At 40.4% G+C, this 22345-nt stretch overlaps 1 long non-coding RNA gene across 1 annotated transcript in view; it reads right to left on the bottom strand.

Annotated features, from left to right (window-relative positions):
• LOC144323433 (uncharacterized) overlaps positions 1-22345 on the bottom strand; it is a 121606-nt gene that overhangs the window by 56249 nt on the left and 43012 nt on the right. The window contains exons 2-3 of the long non-coding RNA XR_013388868.1: positions 7843-7911; positions 5157-5207 (exon numbers count right to left, since the gene is read on the bottom strand). This is a non-coding gene — a long non-coding RNA (uncharacterized LOC144323433). The remainder of the gene's footprint in view (positions 1-5156; positions 5208-7842; positions 7912-22345) is intronic.

Raw genomic sequence — 22345 nt, forward strand, 5'->3', positions numbered from 1 at the left:
GTACATGAACGTTCATAGCAGTGTTACTCATAAGAGCCAAAACATGTAAAATAGCTCAAATGTCCATCATCTGATGAATGGATAAATAAAATGTGGGCTCTCCATACAATGGAAAGTTCTTTGGCAATAAAAAGGAACGAAGTACTGATACACATACGACATGGATGGAGATTATAAAAGTTATGCCGAGCGAGAGAAGCCAGTCAGAAAAAATTACATATTATATGAATACAGTTCTATGAAATGTCCAGAATAGGAAATCTACAGAGATAGCAGATAGATTCTTGGTTGCCTGGAGATGGGGGTGGAAGGAGCAGGAAATATTGAGGATGACTGTTAATGGGTTACTTTTTTGGGGAGACAGATATGTGTTAAAATTAGACTGTTGCACAATCCTGTGAATATACTAAAAAAGGCATTAAATTGTACAATTCGTTGTGCCCAAATATATGGTATGTGAGTTATATCTCAAACAAGCTTTAAAAAGTAGCAAAGATACTTTCCTAGATATTTCTCTTAAACATCACAGTAATCTTTCTTGCTATTTCTTAATAATTTTTAAGGTATTATTTTCAACGAGTTTTTGAAGAGAAGAAACTGAGGTTCACAAGAATGACTCATGCAAGGCCATGCTGGAAGAGCTAGGACATGGATACTAGATCTTCTGAATCTAAATCTCCTGTTCTTTCCCTATACCACACTATGAGTTATATAACCATAAAATTCCAATACACAACCATCAAATTCCAATATGGGCAACTATCAAATTCCAATATGATTTCTATAGTTACCTAAAAGGTGCACCTGGATGGGCACCACACTTTCGTAAAATCCCAACTAAGATTGTTTGGTCTTACTTGCGTGTGACACCATCACACTGAATTTGTTGAAACTTCTGTGAGCCAGTTGAAAGAATGACATCTGGGTTGAATAAAACAATTGATTTTATCATGATACTGCCCATGTCACACAGATCACCTAGCTAGGAAGTGAGGAGAAAAAGAATCATATAAGTCATAGTCTTTAGATCTCCTTTACTTTTTTTAAAAAAAATATTTAATTTATGTAATTATTTAGAAGGAGAGAGAAAGAGAGAGAGAGAGCGCGCGCGCGCGCGTGTGCGCGCGCGCGCAAGTGAGCAGGGGGAGGGGTAGACGGAGTGGGGGCGAGAGAGAATTTGAAGCAGACTCCCGGCTGAGCACAGAGCCAGATGTGGGGTTTGATCCCATGTCCCTGGGATCATGACCTGAGCCAAAATCAAGAGTCAGATGCTCAACTGAGTGAGCCATTCAGGCTCTCCAGATCCCTTTTACTTTTATATACATATTTGCTATGCCAAAATTCCAAAATCAAAGACTAAATTGGAGAGTGAATGAATAAAAACTCTCCTAATCCTTGGTCACGCATACATAACTACACATTTATATTTCTAGGTAAGTTAAAACTGTGTATTTCACTCACAGCGGATCAAGAATAAATAAACGGCTTTGGTATTTTTAATGTGGTTTGTGGGAAAGTGCCCAAGACAGGGGAAGGGTTAATACACTTAATAATCTTGCTAATATTTTTTTTTTTGGAGAGGTCATGGAGGTCTCCTGCTTTCTGCTGCAGCTCTCTCTACAGAGCACTGCATTCTGAATACTGAAACACAACACTTCCTGGAATGAAAAATAAAACCATTAGTTCTCTTTGACCCTCTTCCGGGATAATTTGAGTAGAAATTAATAACTGTCAACTGGAGATATTTTGCTGGCACTGAGGCAAAATGACAGGTGCGTCCTCCTTCAGGTTACTCACACTGCATACCACATTTACATTCAAAGATTAAGTTACTGACTGGAGTGGGGAAAAGGATTTTAATTTGCAAAACAATTATTGCTTTTTCTGAGGTCATGAATTTGGTTTTCTAGATGTTTTAAAGTGCTGCTTCATTCAATTGCTGAGTAACAAGCATAGGCTAATGATATGGTTTCTGTGACTTTGTAATACCATGTTCAGTGTTTTACATTTGAACTGGGTTTTTATAAAACATTTTAAACAAAATTGTTCCATGACTACAATATAAAGTAGTAAAAAGAAACAAAAAAAATTAATTGCACATAACTTTTACCTAGTTTTCTTGAATGGGCTGTCATTTTCTTGAAATAAAAGAAAAAATAGACCCTATAAGACAAATGTTAAATTGTGATTGAAATTGTGTTTAACTATACTTTTCTTCCTCTTACATAATTTCTCTTCATCCTATCCCTGGTCAAAGAAATAACCTCTTTTTTTTTTCTTTCTTCATGCACATTCTCCTGTGTTATTAATTCATGGCAGCAATTGTCCTGAATCTGTAAAAAGCTTTGTAGGCATTGTTACCAGAAGTACATCTTTTCACTTTTTAATTCCACCAAACTCTCATTTGTTGAGTGCCTTCTTTTGTTAGGAGCTTCCCCTACAGTGACCTCGCTTATCTCCCAACACTTTGAGGTGCTATTTACATCTTTGTATGAGAAAAATGAGGCTCACGGAGGTCTGATAACTGCCCAAGGTCGCTGAGCTAGTGATGGGAAGCTTTGGAGCCAGCTTTGCTTTCTCAATTCATTGTGTACTTTTCTGTCACCCTATTGGACATTTTGTCCATCTTCAACTGTCCTTATCAAATTGTCATGATGATCTTAGCTGGGATCCCGCAGCTAAATTCTCAGGGCCCAAGAAGATTTAGATTAATGTAAGCTCATGAGGTAGCTTTGTTTTGTGTCTTCTCAAGAGTTTGAAAGGGAAGGTGGAGATGTGCAAGTGGAGTAACAGTGCCCCGGAATTCATTAGGATGGAGGTGGTGACACTTGAGTTCCCTGGGGGCCTCTGGGATGGCTGGATACCGACAGTCTGGAAGCTAAGCAGCTACCTTAGAACACAGGAGAGGATCCTGCTTGTGCTCATAGTTGACTTGTGAATCTTCTCCTCCAATTGCACTTCAGCCAGAGGGACAAATTCAGATGGGCTACAGATTTAGGTAGGAAAAAAAAAAAGTTGGGGCATTGCAGCAAGAGAGCAAGACAGAGCTGGGTTTGCATCCTGTTATTTCCAAATAAAATTAGGCAAGTTAGTCCATGTGAGTTTCTTTCCTCATTTGTAAAATGTAAATAGCAAAACTCAGCTCTCTGAATGGTCATGGGGATGTGATTAGGTTATAAAAAGGAGTAGGTAATAGGCGCTCAACAAATGTCAGTAGGCCTCATATGTCACAGAAATCCAGGGAGTAGGGACAGCCAAGGGAAGACTGCTTGGGTAGATTTTGTACTTGATTCTAGAAGACTTCCAGGCCGGCAGCTTGGGACTCAAGTGTAACTAGCTACTAATGCACGCCAGCTCTGTGGTGTTTTATCACATACCAAGCATGTGCTCATTATTTCACTTGATTCTTTCTTTTTTTTTTTTTTTCCAAAGGTTTTATTTATTTATTCATGAGAGACACAGAGAGAGAAAGAGGCAGAGACACAGGCAGAGGGAGAAGCAGGCTCCATGCAGGGAGTCTGACGTGGGACTCGATCCCGGGTCTCCAGGGTCAGGCCCTGGACTGATGGTGGCGCTAAACTGCTGAGCCACCCGGGCTGCCCAATTTCACTTGATTCTTATAAAATCTTCATGGTAGGGGCATGACTAGCAATTTATATATCTACGATTTAAACTCCATTTAATACAGATGAGGGTATTGATGCTCAGAGAGGTCACATAACTTAGGTAAAATCAGAGAATTGTCAAGGAGAGAAGCTGGGACAAAAGCCATGTCTTTCTTCATCAGTGTCTTCATTAGGGGTCTTTCCTGAGAGGTGGGGGCATGGTCGTGCTGAAAGGTTTATGGTTTTCAGATCAACTTGAACCCACAATTCCTACTTCTCTCATTCCCCTCTGAAATGTATGTCTTGAATAGAGCAGCATGCCTTCTACTGGGCGATATAGAATACATATTAGCGATATTTTTGTAAGCTTGACAATTTATGCTGATTGATTTGTTGTATCACCAAAACAAGTATCATTTCTATATTTTCAATTATCATTTGCATTTCCTCTAAGGTTTTATACCAGTCTAGTCATCTAATGAATTAAATTTGCATTTATTTCACTTCAGAAAGGTGAGAGAATTTCCTATTATAAATAATTTAACTGAAAAAATTTACATAAATTGAATTCTTGGCATTTTGTTTTAATGGTATTGGCCATGGAAAGTAAACAGCAACCTAACTTGATTTTTTTTTTTTTTTTTGCATTTTGTCATTGAAAAGATTTTAAGGTAATGCCAGTTTTTTAAATTCTTATAGCTTATATTATATTAAGTTCAGATGAGCAATTATAGTTTTCTGATTTCATTACACATACCATAAATGATTTCTTTTGGAATGTCTGTTAAGTAAAGAGAATAAGAAAAGTATGATTTTTACTGATAAGAAACAATAAAAAAAAAATCTCAAATGAAGGTGTGGGGAAGGTAGTCATATACACAGTATTATTTCTACTCTTTCCCTGCTCAGGAAATCAGCCTGGTAATGAACTTTGATTGTTCTGTTCAATTTCGCTAGTAGCCATAATGAATCAAATTACTCTATAATCTCATTAATACTAAATAGCTCTCTTTCTAGCCTCTGCTTTCCTAAATAACTATCCATCCACATCTTGGTTAAGGACTTTTTCTAGTACCTTTAGTAATTAATGGATGTAGCATTCTTCAACAGCTACTTGAAAAGCCAAAGATCATTTACTGCATTTGGAAAAATCCAATGGATGCCTGACAGGACATGAGAGTTACTGTCAATCTCTTATTTGGTCATCAATGTACGTACGACATGTCAGTTAGATGATCTCTGTAGGGGGAAGTAAGCCTTGTTAATCACTATAAAAACCAGAAATCGCTGTTCCATCATTCCAACTTAATGGCTGATTTTTATGCTAGAAGAACAGTGCATATACATTTAAAGTAGCAAGATCTCTGCAGATTCAACAGAATGCTAAATGAAATGGAGATGCTTTCGTTGCACAATATAATGAATCAGAAACATGAGAAACATGAAAATTTTAAAAACATAAGCCTAAATGTCAGATTGCAGCACAACAGCAACTCAACTTCTTTCTACTATATTTGATGGGAAAATGTTAGAACAAAATATTGGACTTACCTTGCAGAGACCCAGAATTGGATATACTCATTCTTCTTTTGTTTCTGCATGCTATTAAAATAAAATTTAAAATCAGTTTTTAAATTTTAATTTCCTTTGTCTACAACAAAGAATGTGTATATAATCATGAGTCACGATGTAAATCATGTTCATGATTTAGCACTGGCAAAAAAAAGTAGCCTGACTATAGCAGTAACCCTGATTTTTAATTTCCTTCATAGATAAGTAATGACATGTTACATATCTATTCAAATAAAGATTCCAAAGTGAGCTATAGGCAATATAGGCACAGGAAAAAAATGTGAAGTTACTTTCTGCGTGATCATGATTTTATGTGAATGAGATTTTAAAAGCAAATAGTGGACAATTTTATGCTGTGGTTTCTGGATTGGGTGTAGTAAATTTGGTCAAAGAAATTTGATAAAAACTTGGCTTTTCTGGCTATATAGTTACCAGTTCTCACACAGCCAAAGTTGGGAGTGCTATCACTTTGACACTTTTCTTCTAGCATAAAATACTAAACACAATGGCCTGTCTCAGTTTACAGATCCTTCCTTACATTCTCATAATGCCTTGTTTGTCAATTTTCAGTTCAATAGCTCCCTGTATAAGGAATAGCTCCGGAGGGCTGCTCTAACAAGTTTCCACTAACTGAGTGGTTCAAGATAATAGCGATTTATTCTCTCACAGTCTGGGGGCCAGAAGTCTGAAATCAAGGTATCAGCAGGATTTGTTCCTTCTGGAGGCTCTCAGGGAAAACCCATTCCATGCCTCTTTCCTAGCTTCTGGTGGCTGCTGGCAATCCTTGGTGGTGTTTCTTGGTTCATAGCTGCATAACTCTGATCTCTGGCTCTGTCTTCACATGGCCTTTCTATTTGTGTCTGTGTGTCTCAAATCCCCCTCTGCATTTTTCTTATGAGGACTCTCATCGTTGGATTTAGGGTCTAGGATGACCTCCTCCTGAGACCCGTAATGTAAATATATCTGCAAAGACGCTATTCCCGAATAAGGTCACAGTCACAGGTACTAAAGGTACTAGGGGTTAGGACTTGGACATATGTTTTTGTGACCTCCTATTCAATATGCTATACTCCCTAGTGCCCTAGTTCCATGAATTGGTTTAAGTCTGACCTAAGTTTCCCAGATGGCAGAGAAATAAGAGAATCAGTGATAATGAAGTTAATTCTTCATAAAGTCAAATGAATGAAATATAGACAATGATCCTTTGTTCTAAGATTACTCCTTCCTAGGTTCTTCTTATTCAAATGTGATGATAATAATAGATAATGATGATACATGGGGGTCTTGAGGGGGAGGGCACATTTTTGTAATGACCATATTAATATAAGAAAGCTCCTAATCTGATTTCTCTGTTAGGACTCTTACTTGCCAGTAACCAAAACTCCAAGTATGTCTGAAAATATAGCTATGGGGTGCTCTGGAGTCATTCATCCAAAACACATTTTTAAAGTATTTATTTTGTACCTATTACTGTCCAACTATAAAAAAGACATTAGATACCCATGTTCTCATGAAGCTCACATTGTAATGACTTACATTTTTTTTAACCTGGCCACCAAGGGGTAAGAACCCTTCTAATCGGCTACAGTGAAAGTCATTTTCAGAAAAGGATCCCAATTGGCTCAGCCTGGGTTATGTGCCTTGTCCACCCTTGAACCACCACCTACTATGACTATGAGCAAGGAACTGTGATCAACCCAGCTTGGGTCGCATGCCCAGCACTGAGGTCCATATGATAGGCCTATTGCTGGCAGGAGGGAATAGAACCTGTATAAACAAAATCAAAAGGTATTTATGACCTTCTGCTATACTGGGGCACTGAGCATTGCTAGAGGAAATCGCAAAACTGTTTTTGTGTAATACAAATTCATGGCAGTCAGTCTCAGGTCTTTACGACAGTCTATGGTCCTTTTGTTCATCTTCATGTTGATTTTGTGCATTGATTCACTGGCAACCTGTTGAGATGTTGTGTTTGATGCTTGGGAAATAAGATAAATAGTACACGAGCCCTTCTCATAAATAACTTGTGGGCGAGAATGACTTTAAATATTTAATTAAAATATAACATGGTTAACTACCCTCATCAGGGTATGGGAAAAGTGCCATTTGCAGAGATGAAGATATAACTAACCAACTCTAGAATAGGCTGAGATTCACAAATGAAAGGATAAGTATGGAGTGGGCCTTCCAGGCATAGATAATAAATGGCATGTAAAAAGGCATGGGCGTTTCAAAGGGCACCACATGTCTGCAGATCAGTTTAGGGTAGCTGGGAAAAGGGTGTGTGATGGGGAGAGTGCAAAATGTGTCCAGAGGTTTCAGAGTAGAAGTTTTGCATGACTTGGATCACATCTTTTAGCAAGCCTCTTAAATGTCTCTACAGCCTCCAGATTCTCCTCTTTTCAGTCCTGAAAGTTGTCATCAAGTTATTCCTGAAGTTTGCTTTGGTCATGTCATCTTCCTGCTAAAAGCTGACACAGCTGTCTATTTGAAGTGGCAAGGATGCTTGAATTTTGGTGGAAGAGAATGCCACAGAACATAATTTGTTGCTTTCTGACCAATAAAAACAAATCTTGCCTCTAGGGTTGGTTGGAAAGCTTCTTTCCTTCAAGAGGCTGCTGATAACCTAAGACAAGTTCTGTCCATACAGTGAAAGGCAACTCACCTTTGATGGGTCTTGGGTGACAGAGGTTTCTGGTCTACCCCAAACTCCTCACCAGGTCCGTGTAGTGACCTGAGAAACAAATTGGAAGAGACAATGTGGGATCTTCTCAATTTGAAATATTCTTTCTTTCTCTTTCTCTCTTTCTCTCTTTCTCTCTTCCTTCCTTCCTTCCTTCCTTCCTTCCTTCCTTCCTTCCTTCCTTCCTTCCTTCCTTCCTTTTCTTTTTTTAAAGATTTATTTATTTTAGAGGGAGAGAGAGACAGAGAGCATGAGTATGGAGGGGAGGGGCAGAGGAAGAAAGAATCTCAAGCAGACTGCCACTGAGTGCAGAGCCCAACATGGGCCTCAGACTCACTACCCTGAGATCATGACCTGAGCCAAAATCAAGAGTCAGATGCTTAATTGACTGAGCCACCCAGGCGCCCCTGAAATATTCTTATAATCTTCTGTTGTGGCATAACAATTTCAAATATAATTAATCCATGTGGGAGGACCTGAGTTTAGCTGTAAAATCACAAAAGAGGCCAGATTATACAATGCAGTCTCCTGAATTTGGTGATGATGTCATGGAAACTCAGCATTCAGAGGACATCTGGAGGTTTATTTTTCCTGGTTTTGCAACCCAAGTTTAACAACTCTGAATTTTGTGGAAACTAGGATACTCTGGCTGGTAAAGCTTATTCACAGTTGACTTAAAAGCTGAAAGCAAATAAAGCAGGCAGAGAGGAGCATCTTTTCCCAATACTGTTCAAGGACAACTTTAAATAGTGGGCTCTGATCCCTATCTGTGTGAATATCGGTTATAGCTCTATTTATGGACCAGATAAAAAATTGTTCAACTTTTTTCCTCAAAGGATGAATCATTTTTAGCCTTAAATTATAGACGTATTAGTTTAATATATGTCTGTCTTTTTAATCAGCATATTTAGCCATATGAACTCAGTACAATATAGATATAAAATATCTTACTTTTTCTCCAACAATTGAGTTCAAACATACTCAGTTGAATGGCCTTTTTCTTCCCTACTTACCATTAGACAAGTTCTATTGTTTTTTAGTCCTTTCCAGGCATATAAAGTTTAGTTTCAAGGTTCTATTTCTCATCTAGCTTCACTACCCATCTTCTAACTCACCCTTGACCAGGGAGGAAGCCTGCTAGGGAGTGGGAAAGCCTATCCTTTGCTTTCCTCTCTTTTTTTTGGGGGGGGGGTGTACACTGTGTATCTTTTAGGGTTTCAAGGTCTGGCAAGAAAAATAATAGGAGAAGAAATTAAATAGTGCTACTCAATAGTACTACTGTGGTCTTTCTTTTATAGTTGATGACTTCTGCATAACAGGCACCTCAAGCCTGGCTTCCCTATAGGATGTACATGCTTGTTCTTCAGGGGCCCCTGGGATAGTCTCCACTGCATTATCCCTGACATGGATGATGGGCTCCTGCAAGACCTCTTCCAAGTCCCATCAGCCTTGGCCCAGTGGTACCACTCTAGGGCCTCCCATTGCTTGGGCTCCCTTGTCTGTCAGATGCCCCATTAGTTAACTTCCATGGTGTTCCCTCCCAGCCCAAACTCAAGTATTCTTAAATCCTTGCCACTTCAAATGGAAGTATGTAGGCTAGCCCACTAACCCTCTCCCAATGTCACACTATTTTACTCTAATTCCTTCCCCCTAGGCAACTTCATATGCTCCATAAGTGGATATCCAATCAAGAATTGAGATGGTAGTCTATTTGCTTTGTAAGCACTTCTAGTCCTTGCAAGTGTCTTTCCCCTCTGTCATACTCAAAGGCCCTTTTGATTATAAATACTTTGTATATCCTCTTTTTTTTTTTAATCATGAAACAAAATTCAGAGGTAATAAGATATCATAGAAGAAAATACTTTAAAAAGAATATAACTTAAGAAAAAGAACAAATTAACACTATAAAATAATGGAAAAATAAAATGTAATTCATATTAAAATAATGGATAATATATGTTAAAATGTAAAGTGCTCGGGCATGATTGTACTAGAAAGTCTAATGAAGTAGTGAGATGCTTGCAGTTACTTGGGATGAATACTTGGATTTAAGATAAAGAAGCCGGAAGTCATTCTGTATATAGGAAAGAAGATTAAAGGGCAGAAAGCAGGTGAGCCCTAGTTAAAACTAGTGGAATGATAAGTAATAATAACCTGGATTATAAGTAAATGAGAAGGAAAAAGGAAAGAACTTTAGCCAAGGTACGGATAACAATGGCAAATTACAAACTGTCAAAATGGAGAAAATTAAGAATTAGCAAATGATGAAATAACACAGAGAATATACTTCCCAACTTAAAATGCCACCACATGTGCAAGCGTATATTCAGTAGTTTAATATCCGGGATGACAAGTGAAAGACATGAAGGTGTGAAACAAATGGCCATTGGGTCAGATTCTCCTGGGCATTAAGCATGTCTGGCACCCTTGCCTCTTTCTCATCAAAACGCCTATTGTGCCCCACAAACATGGTAATTACAAAAACAAAAACAAACCCTCTCAAATTTCCAAAATACTCCCAAGGGGATGGTTCCTCCCTTATGGAAAATGGTTTAAAAATAGTTCACTTAAAAAATCAAGCCAGACTGTCTCACTGGTGGGTCCCAGGATGAACTGCTTTTCACCACATTAAGCCTTAGTATGATGTCACTGGTCTACCCTGAAACTCAACCCTGCATTTTCTACAAATATAGTCTTGGGGATGTTATTTATATCACACAGGATCTTCTGTGCAGATAAATGGGGTATATTTATTTCTGATCCAGTCCTGGGATACTGCAGCTTCTCCTGAGTCCCATTTACTTTGAGTAATATATCTGACCATGTTTCTTTGTGTGGGGCAAATGAAAGCCGAGATTTCTGACCTGTGTCCAGCTCGTTGACAGAATGGCACAGAATGCCTTGTATATACTAGCTTCATTCTTGATTTCTGTTTTATTTGCTGCCATCTTTCCCCTTTTGCTTTTGTCATTTCATGTGTTTGTCTTCTTAAAAATATGTTTTCCCTGTTGGGACAAAATAACTCAACATTTCTAGCTTTAAGTTTGCAGACCGAAAACATGCTACAATCTCCTCTGCCTTGCACCAACCCTTGCATCAATATGTAAAACTGTATACTGTTCGTAACTGTGGTTGCAAACAAGAAGGGTTCCTGTGGTAGGCCAGGACCTGTGAGGAGAGAAAGGCATTAAAAAGCATGGGACCTTTGTAGGTGATGTCTACCCGAGACAGCACCATGGGATGTAGAGCCCAGGGATAAGGGGCACGGTATCAGGGGAAGGACAGCTGCTCAGATTGGTCTTTCAATACCATTTCATATTCCATGCCAATTTGCTCCACGTCACCAATTGGACTTTGGTGAATGCAAAATATTATTTTTGCTTGGAACTTGGTATTGAAGCACCAAGCATCACATGCTTCCCTAATAGAGGATTGAGCAGAGATTACTGCTCAGATGTGGTAATAAGTTCTATGGAAACAGTGGTGTTCTCTGTAGGTTTTCATCACACTGATGGTTCCCCTGAATTGCCATCATAATTTGCTCAAAGATAGCGATCAGTAAGCTATAATTTAATAACAACAAAATTAACGGCTAGGATACAGCTTCACACTAGTGAGTATTTTGCAGCATATGTATCCTATAAGCCACCTTGAAACATTAAAGTGGGTTATAAAGAATCTCAATGGTGTGATGATTAGTCATATCTCTCCACTAATGCAACTGTAGATCATGGTTACATTTTAATCATCTTTCTCCCTCTTTTTTAAAACTCTTACTAGCAAACTCAGTATTTCATCATTTAATTTTAATGTTTACTCTATTTTATTAACACTGAGTATAAGTAATTTTAGGCTTACTTTAATATTAATAATTCTCACTAAGCTTAAGTCAACTTTCCTATTCTTGAAGCATCAGTCGGTCCTGATTCTGCAAGAAGTCCTGCAGAGAAATACACCTCTTCCTGGTGAATAATAATATAATAGTACACTGTCTGTCATATACAAAAATGATGCAATTGAGCAACTGTCAGGAAATGTTCTCTGAAATCTTTTCTAGTGATCATGCCGATTTACTCTGCTGGCTGTAGTTAGGGATTGCAGTCTTACTGTAGGAAGAATTTTCCCTCTATGAAGTTAATTGGCTCAGGTAGAGATGAATGTGCAACCTTAGCCCCATAAGCATCACACCCTCTAAGTGAATTGCTTAAATAATATTTACTACTGTTATGTGTAATAACCTGTCACTCATTAAGAGCCCGATGCCAACTGCTTTCTGCATTGTGTTAGTTTGTCTCCAACCATTTTGGGAGTTAGAGAGGAGCCATTGAAGGGACAGAATAAAACTGGGAAACAAATGAGCGATGCGATGAAGTATAAATTAGCTGCAAATATAGGCATTGAAATTCATTCAAAAGGATTTTCATCCTAGTTTGAAAAAAACATTGTGTTGGTTTCCTTATATAAAAAGTGGTGATTAGGCACTTAATGTGGCAGTATTTGAAAACACAAATGTATTATTCCTTTTCTTCTGTTTATAAGAAGCATGCCGTCCCTCCTTGGAAGGTGGGAGGTAAGTGATTGTCTTCCTAGAGAGATTAAGAACTTGAAGGTTTAGTTTCCTTGTGGTCTTCAGGTTTGGAGCTGCTCTGATTGTCCAGTACTTCATGGTGCGCCACAGAAAAGGATCAAAGAAAGGCCTGTTTTATTATTTATTTCTTTGTTTATTTGTTTATTATTTTTGTGGTTGTTCTGTTTTGTACTGTTTTGTTTGGGGAGGGCAGAGAGGTGAAAGTTTGACCTTTCAGAAGGCAGGAGAAATCCTCAGAGAAGAAGACACAAAGACTGACGGCCCATTTGGGGGGCCGACACCAGGTCTCACCAGAAAGCAGAGCACGGGGTGGGCCATAACTCATCAGTGGCATCTGCATGGGTGTCAGGGAGCGCTGTGCACTAAGGGTGGTCATGTAGGGAGCACAGCCGAAGTGGGCACCGATGACACGGATACGACCTGCAGAGTGGTTGTTCTACCTTCGCACGTGGATAAACGTGATGAGCAACTCAACTATGGCCAAAATCTCTCCCCCTTTATTTCCTTAGGATACCGTAAGCTCAGAGGAGTGCAGGATTCTTCAGTCCCCCCAAGGGAGGTAAGGGAGCCATTTAAGATGAGTGGCACTCCTGGCCATGGCAGTTGGGGGTCCGGAGGTAGACTCGATTTGCCAGAATAAGCAAAGGTGACATTTCCTCACACTTTGGTGATATTAGCATGCATACCTCACCCTGTTCACTGCAGAGTTTCTAAAGGGATTAGTGTTATTCCTCTCTGTTCAGATCTTTATTTTCTTTAAACTCTTGTACATACTAAATTATAGAAACAGTCTTTTTATTTTGTGAAAACTCCTTAAAATAGGTCCAACTGATTTTTAACCGCAGTGTATTTGAACTGACAGTTATATTAATAAACACTGTATTAATGAAATAGAAACTACTTCTGATTAGCAGAAATTCAAGTTACGATCTTTAACTTGCCGTGTAAAATAAATAGACTGTAAACATCACTGCTGATCTGTGAATTTCCAGGGCCCAACCAGTAATTGTTTGACTTACTGTTGTAAAGAATGTACCCAAGTGACAAATAGAATTATCATTTAAATATGCTGAGGCTGGCATAATTGAATATGTCATGGAGTTGGTATAAGCTATTTAAAAGTACTCTAAAATGGATGACAGACATAACCTCTGATTGAATTGGCACATGATTCAGAAACTACAGATTTTTCTTATGATTCTATCAGGGAATAATTAGCTGAAGGGATGAGCCTGGTGCCTAAGATTAATGGTAACATCAATAAGCTATTTGAACTCAATAGGCTAAAAATGAACACATGGAACACAGCAATTAAGCACAGTTGGTTTAAATAAAGCACCCTTACTTGCCAGGAAAATTACCCACTGTGTTTATGTTTCCACTGGGAAATATTTCTTGGGATTGGGGCAACCAAAGCATTTCAAAAACAATAGGAACAATAACCAAGTTAAAAATACTTCAGAAAGAAAGAAAAAGAAGGAAGCCCTCTGGCTATTACTATCTTAAATTCTTCATAGAATAACAGAGTGGATTTAAAAAAAAAAAAGTATTATATATGTATGAAGAGAGTAGTGGAAGCCTGAGAGATAAACAGCATGGGCTTACATGAAACGCATTATACCAGACATATTCAATTTCATTTCTTTGATCAAATTACAAAGTGGATGAAGGAAACTCAGTAGATATATCTGGACTTCACTAAATCATTTGTCTTATGCCTTATGAAAGCTTACTTAAAATTTTAATTAAAATTAGCTTAACTAGTTACAATGACACATTGCCTAAAATAGACTCATAAATAAAAAAAAGAGGGATCAGGTTTAGCAGCCATCCATGAGTTGAGAAAGAGGGAAGAGAAAAGCTCCAGAATGGGCAACAGAGGAACAGTCGGTCCCTAAAGACAGTGAGAATTATTGTAAGAGCAGAGAGGTGAGAGGCTGAGATGGTGTTACAGAATGGAGTGCACTGTTCAGATATTATAAATCAACGTTAATTTTGTGGGATCTGGAACAAAATGGGTATTTTTACAATATAAGAAATGACACCGATTTCGTCAGTTTGTAGATAGGCTAGCAAGAGGATCCTCTGGTCGGCCACCACTTGATAGTCTTGTTCTTAGGAAACCTTTGTTATCAAAGTTGTTTCATAAAAACTGTTAGGCCGGGGCACCTGGGGGGCTCAGTGGGTTAAGCGTCTGCCTTGGGGTCAGATCAGGATGCTGGGGCCCTGGGATGGAGCCCTTTGGCAGGTTCCCTGTGCAGCGGGAAGCCTGCTTCTCCCTCTCCCTCTGCCTCTCCCCCGCTGCCCCTTGTGCTCTCTCCTCTCAAGCAAATAAATAAAATCTTTTTTTAAAATAAATTTATTTTTTATTGGTGTTCAATTTGCCAACATATAGAATAACACCAGGTGCTCATCCCATCAGGTGCCTCCCTCAGTGCCCGTCACCCAGTCACCTCCACCCCCCGCACACCTCCCCTTCCACCACCCCTAGTTCGTTTCCCAGATTTAGGAGTCTCTCATGTTCTGTCTCCCTTTCTGATATTTCCCATTCATTTTTTCTCATTCATTTGGGAAATATATAAAAAATAGTGAAAGGGAATAAAAGGGAAAGCAAATAAATAAAATCTTAGGGATCCCTGGGTGGCGCAGCGGTTTGGCGCCTGCCTTTAGCCCAGGGCGCGATCCTGGAGACCCGGGATCGAGTCCCACGTCGGGCTCCCGGTGCATGGAGCCTGCTTCTCCCTCTGCCTGTGTCTCTGCCTCTCTCTCTCTGTGTGACTATCATAAATAAATAAAAATTAAAAAAAAATCTTAAAACAATCCCCAAAACTGTTGCGTTGGGGGAGAAAAAGGGCCTCAGGTCTTAAAGAGTTTGAAAACCTCAATAACAAAATCCTATTTCCTCTAGAGTGTTTAATAAATATTGCCTTAGATTGCATCTAGGTTTTAGTCATTAATAATGGTCTTTGTGTTTTCATTATCATTAACCCTACGATTAGCACAGTGCTTCCAAACATTCATATCATCCTTATTACCCCTATTATGATAAAGAAAGCAGCTGTTGTAACAGTTGCTTCAATTTTTTTTTCTTATATGAATGCTCTGGCACCCAGACATGATCCTGCTATAACAGATAATCTCTGTTTTGCAAAAACATGTTTTGCAATGTATCAATCACATCATGTCCAATTCAGAATATGGAAATTCACACTGTCACATAAAAGCAGTACATAGAAGTGAATTGTGTAACAACACACCCCAAACGTGTGTCATTCAGGGTAACTGGCTATAAGTTTCAGTAACTGCCACTAGATGGTGAAATCCTAGGACACTGTGGTATAATGACATTCAAACAGGTTCCAGAGCCCTAAGCTTTCCCTACTACGCTTTCCCTAGAGGTCTGACTGCAGAAGCTCTCAGAGCACCCAGGCAGAAAAACCCACTGACCTTGTCGGGGCACAAAGATGCATTTTCCTTCTACTCGCCTCACTATAAAATTCCCCTCAATCCCCAACATATGCTTATAAAAGTTGGCTGTGCTTTATAAACTGCCAAAGCTTATAAACCAGAAAATATGGTAATGTGTTAAGCAGATATGTAGTCTTTCCCCTCCAGTAGCACAGAATTCTTTTTAAGGCAAACATACTGTTACTATGAATCATGATTCTGTTTTCATCTCTCTATAGAAATGTAATTGAAAAATAACACACGGGGGTTATTTTAGGACTCAGAATTAACATAAATTGTGAAAAGAAAATGAGTAGCAGAAATGATATTGTCATTTTTGGAATTTGGACATTTATCAACACTCAGAAGTCAGAACTCTGTTGGTCCCAAAGAATTAATTCACATATGAGGCAGCATTTTAGCAGATTAAAAGTTTTGACTATCTTTTGAGGAAAAAAGAATCAAAAGTCCATAAAAATGTATGTATCTATTTATTTGACAACCAAGAGCAAACATGAAGATTTAGAGGAAAAACACAAAAACATGAAGCAAAATAAAACAAAACATTTCATGTTTCACTAGTCATAGAGATGCCCACCATCTGTGACATCAGATTTTAATGGCTTTAACATTTATTTATCTTCCTCCCCTCAATCAAATCCGACAGTTGCAACAGTCTAATGTGTGTAGTCAACTTCCAAGGTGATAGAGGTGGAATATATTATTTAGCATTTACAAAATTGACTCGCCCAAAGAAGGCCTCCCTGGGATGCTTGGACGGATAACTGTCCAATTCTTCATTTTGGCTCAGGTCATCTCAGGGTCATGAGATCGAGCCCCACCTTGGGCTTGGCACTGGGTATGGAGCTTGCTCAAGATTCTCCTTGCCTCTCTCTCTTCTCCACCCTTCCCCCCACTTCCCCCAGAAGAAGAAAGCCTCCCCTTTGGAGGAACATCAAGTATGAAGGGAGTTCTGTTGTACAACTGGGAAACCCAACTCCTTATGTTCCCAACTAGAGCTATGGGTTACCCGTGATAGACGCTTTTGTGTTATCAAACCAGATGATTGATTTTCTTAGAGGTCCAGACGATGCAGAATGTACGAGTCTCTAGGGAGACCAACTTGTTGGGGTCTGTAGATGGTTACTTCTGAGAAATCTCTACGTGTCCTCAGGCTGCAAGACCTTGTGCATAGGATGTGTTTAGCTCTGTCCATTGAGTACCAGCAGCTCAGGCCATGATCTCGAAGTTGTGGGAATGAGCCCCCCATCAGGCTCTGTGCTTGGCGTAAAGTCTGCTTCAGATTCTCTCTCCCCCTCACTCATTCTCTCTTTCTCAAATAAGTAAATAAAATATTTTTTTCTTTAAAAGGATATGTTTAGCTTAGATTTGGTCACTTCCTTAGTGAACGCACTGCTCAAAATTAAGGTAGTAGATTATATCGGGCTCAGGTTGCACCCCTGCTGTTGCTGAAGAGTTACATGAGATGCAGATGGGAGTGAGGCTACGGAGCAACGGCAGGGAGTTATGATCATGTAATCAGAAGTGAGTTGAATTTTAGGGCCAGGGAAGACCTTGATTTGGGGTAGGTGAGCTAATGGGTGCATCTGTTAGTCATGCCAAGGTAGACCGCAAGACCTGGCCTGAGCAGGAGCCATGCCTGGAAATGGAGAACCTCTGTTCTTCCACTGAGGAATAAAAAGAATTTGTGAGCTGTTACTGGCTGCCTGGTCGGGACCTATCATAAAATGGACTTGGATTTTGGTTTTATTCAGGTAGGATGAGGCTAACAGTTCAGTAGATGATTGCCGTTGAAAGATTAGTGTGTTACAGTTCCCCAGAGGAAGGGGATGGCACGCTGAGCACGGCCACAGAAGCAAGCACCAGGGCCAATAAGAAGGGAGGGGAAGCCGGGAGAGCGGGGTTTCCGAGGAAGGGACGAGTGAGGCAGGCCAGGCCTCTGCAGGGTTTAGGTTAGTAATGAATCATGTGGTGGACCCTGGGCTCTGGGGCTGGTCTCCAGCTGTCAAGTGCCTGGCCCTGGGGTGATTAGGGCGGAGGAGTACTGTTCTTGGTGCCTAAAAGACAGACAGCAGAGACAGTTCTGAGTGTGGATTCTGCATTGGCTAATTTGCACGGGACAGCTGTTCCTCCTGGACGGTAAGTCGCTATCTCTAAGAACCGGCTGGCCCTGGAGGGGCAAGCTCTCCCCAGATGTGAGGACCCAGACACCAAAGCTTCAAGAAGATAGAAGATAAAGAAATAACAGTTAACACAGGACTCTGGAGTGAGAAGAGTCTAGATGGTAAATAAATTCAGGACTTAGCCCCAGTATCCTCTTGCTATTATTACAACGTACTAGGGAAGCTTCTGCCTCAGGGCCTTAGCATTTGCTATTCCTTTTACTCAGCTTTCTTTCCAAATTTCTCCCCATGCCTTCCTCCCTTATTTCCTTCACATCTTTACCTAAATAGCACCATTAGAGTCAATCTTTTCCCCACCACTCTACGTATAGCAGCAGCCTACTCAATAGCCCCTCTACCTCCCCCACTTTCTTCTTCTTGATCACACCACTCTGTAGCATACAATTTACCATTTGTTTATTGTCCATCTCCTATAAATAGAATGCAAGATCCCTTAAAGCAGGATTTCGAGAAACGTTTTGTTCACTGCCACATCTCTATTATCGTGAACAATGCCTGTACATAGGAGGTACTTAATCAGTACTGGTTAAAAGAGTCAATGAATTAATGGCCCGTGATGTTCACCATGCAACGGAAAGCCACTTTCATCTGTTCTCCTAAAACCTCCGAAAACACCCTGTTGTCCACACAACCTTGGATAATGGTGCTTTGGACAATGAACTGGGAAGAGTGTCCAGTTGCGGATGAAGGGGAATGGGGAGAAGACAGGGTACAGTCTCCGGGAGGAGAGGCCATGGGTGGGGATCAAGAAATGGGCAAGGGTAAGAGTTCAGGGCAAAAGTGAAGAGTGACAGGTGATCCAGAAGAGTCGCGGGCAGCTCTACTCCAGTTCTCAAGGCGCCGGAGCGAGGGCTGGATTTCCCCAAGACTCCGGCCGGGGCAATGCAATCATTTTATCCAAATATTCAACAGATAAAGTGGTTCTGCTGCCTGGAGCACCTGGAGAACCTACGCATCACAGTGACACTGGAAGACGGCCTTGGCTAAATGGACATTTAAGGAAAAATGTGCTTGATAATAAGAAGCAAACCCGCCTCTCCAAGATGAGGGCCATTCATACAGGGAGGTAAGCACAAGGTCAATCCTAGTGTCCTTCTCGGTCCTTCCTCGACGACTTCCGGGCATTTCACTGATAAATAAGAAACGCAAAACCTCGGCATAAAATTTCACAGTCTGTGAGTCAACAGCACAAGGACATGGACAATCACGCAGCGGCCTTTAGATAGGGCTTGGCAAAGCGACTCTCTTCTACACATTTTCAAGATTCCACTCTGCAGATATTGTTTTCCCAGTCAATGCAATACTTGCTTTGTTTTGTCACCTAATTTTTCAATCACCTACTCCTAGGTGATAATAAAAGAAATGAATAATATCCTGAGCGTTTGTGCAATTCTGTGTTTGTATTACCAATGGCAGGAACTACTTGGGTATAATAATAGTCGACCGTTTCTCTAAAGTGAGAATAATTTAGGTTATTTTTATTTGTGATATGACAAGTCTATTGTGTACCTATGGAACCACAAAACACCGAGTTTTATTATAAAGCTTGCTGATGAGATACAGTATACTTCAAACACATTTTAGTATAAGTGAATAAAAGAAAAATTTTTTTTCTGAAAGTGATACAGAGAAAATATTTAAATGTTGAATAAAGCCACGTAATTTTTATGTTCACAGCTTTGTCAAAAAGATGTTATCTTCTCAGCAGCATCGTGTTATCAAAGATGCAAACCTTAAATCAACAGCTGTTACACCTCCAGCAAGTTATGAATTTTTCCTGATTTATAGCAATCATTCTTTTTATTTCTTTTCTCAGTCAAGCAGGGAAATTAAGGTTATTTTCATGTAAAAGATACACACATTGTGGCTTAGCAATGCACATGATCCACATCTCTTACCTTTTAAATTAAATTGCTGTTAAATTGAATGTGATCTGAGGGCTCTTTTTGATTAATACCAGAAATATTGTTAGTAAATAGAAGATAGAGACAACATTATTTACATAAAAATAAAGAGAAGGTAACACAGACATAAGAACAGAAATCATTTTTGCGATTTTCATGATTTGTATTATGCTGATTATCCCAACAAAATGAAGATAAAAGCTAAAGAGATTTGTGTGAGTAGAGGAGAGAAATGCTAATTTTATTTCTTGTTGTTTTTAAGTGTTCCTTAAAAAAAATCGATTTGGCATCAACTAGATTAGAGGTTGCCTTCTGGTGGATTTTGGTAAACAATACTTTGAAGTTACAATCCACCTCTTAACGAGCTAGATGCGACCTTGTGGTTCCTAAAACTGTTTGCCTAAATTAAAAATAACTACCATTTGTTAACCAATGACAATGCATTGTCTGCGGTGTCACAGTGTTTTCCACTGCGCACCTACTAGGCGATATGGATAAAACTCTGCCGAGCTAGATGCTCTTGGAGTCTCCAGTTACTGATGAGGAAATCAGATTGGGAACCAGGTCTTAGATTGTGGAACAAAGAATTTAAATCCAGGCTGTTTGACTCATCAGAAGGAAGTCTCGACAGATGGAACTCCTAACGTTATGTAACACAGACTCCTGATTCCAGAGAAGAATCTCTCTGGAGAATTCAAGCATCCTTTGGTAGCAGCAACTGGTACAGAAATCCTCATGTTCTGGGTAGGGTTATTTTGCCGATACTTCTATGTTTTGTTATCTCACGTACACGGTGGCAGTGGCTCTCATGCGCCGGGCACCATAGCACTTTATAAACGTTAACTGTATGACATAGGTACTATTATCATTATGACTAACTATTAGGAGATGGAGACTATTATCCCATCGAATGAGAAAAACAAGGCATGGTTTAAATAACTTATAAATTGGTTTAAATAGCTGATAAATTGTACAGATTTGACGTAAAGAATTTGAAAACCTTTGATTTTTTTTTTTTTTGAGAGAGCGTGACAGAGTGAAAGATAGGGTGCAGGAGTAGGGCAGGCAGAGGGAGAGGGAGGTAGAATCTTAAACAGACTCCACGCCCCGGGTGGAGGCTGACTCTGGGCTCCATCTCATGACTCTGAGATCATGATCTGAGCCCAAATCAAGAGTCGGGTGCTTAGCCAACTGAGCCACCCAGGTGCCCCCTGACATAAAGAATTTGGCCCAAGAGTTCAACCCTTGATCCCACTACACTGAGCCTGCCTGCCTGTATCATCAGCTGTTGCTTTAACAAACCACCTCCAAACTCAGTGGCTTATAAGCCTATACTTTCCTTGCTCACAGGTCTTCAGGTTCACTAACTGGTTTGTCTGGCCTTCCAAGGGCTCAGCTGAATGAGTCTGCTCCCGGCTGTGGGTCGGATGGCCTTTGGGTTGGGTTTGGGCTGTGGGCCTCAGGCCGCAGGGGAGCAGTTACCTAGGGCACGTCCTCAGGCTGTCCCACAGGTGCTGCAGCCGCGTCCCGTACCCAACAAGCCTACGTAGGGCCTCTGCTCACACCACATCCGCTAACATGCCATTGGTTAGAGCACAGCATCCCTCCTGCAGCAAACATCCTCCCACAGCAGGAGCAAGTGGGCACTGACTGTTTTCTCAATAGCGACCCAGATGCTCTCTCTCTGTCTGTCCCGTTACCACTCACGCAGGTTTGGGAGTAGGGGTGGGTGTTGGTTGAGATTACAGTAGCTACTAAATTAGGGTAAGTCCCCAAATGTCAACTGTTTAACATGATATTTAGTTCTCAACCACGTGGCGTTTGGGGAGTGCTTCACCTGTTTGTATAGGGGGCCAACGGGGCCCCGACCTGGCTGCCTCTGCCTTCCTCTGCGATCTCGGACACCTCTTCCTTCAGCCCAGCAGACCCAGGAGGAGGATGGTGCATCGGGCATGACCATCAGGGACCAAACCTGGAAGTCGCCTTCATTGCTTCTCCGCCTTCTGTTGGCTGGAGCTCAGTCATGTGGTGGCTCCCAACTCCGAGGAAGGCCAGGCAGGAAGGAGAAGTGTGAACCGGGGAAGAAGGATAAATGGACTTGGTGGGAGCATCCAGCCGGCCTTGTCATGGGTGGTGATGTACTTTCGTGAGCAAAGGTGTTCAGATGCGTGCCCAACAGACCGTGGGTATCGGAGCTTGTGCTTCATGGGGCCACAGTGGAGCCCAACCAGGAAGACTCAGATGTAGTTAGTCTTTTTCTAAAACGGAGACAAACTCTCAGGATAAAGCCAGAGCCTTATGATAACGTAGCTGCGAAAGTCTGGGGGTGGGGGTGCTAGGGG

This window comes from Canis aureus, chromosome 11 (assembly GCF_053574225.1).
Source record: "Canis aureus isolate CA01 chromosome 11, VMU_Caureus_v.1.0, whole genome shotgun sequence".
Taxonomy (NCBI): domain Eukaryota; kingdom Metazoa; phylum Chordata; class Mammalia; order Carnivora; family Canidae; genus Canis; species Canis aureus.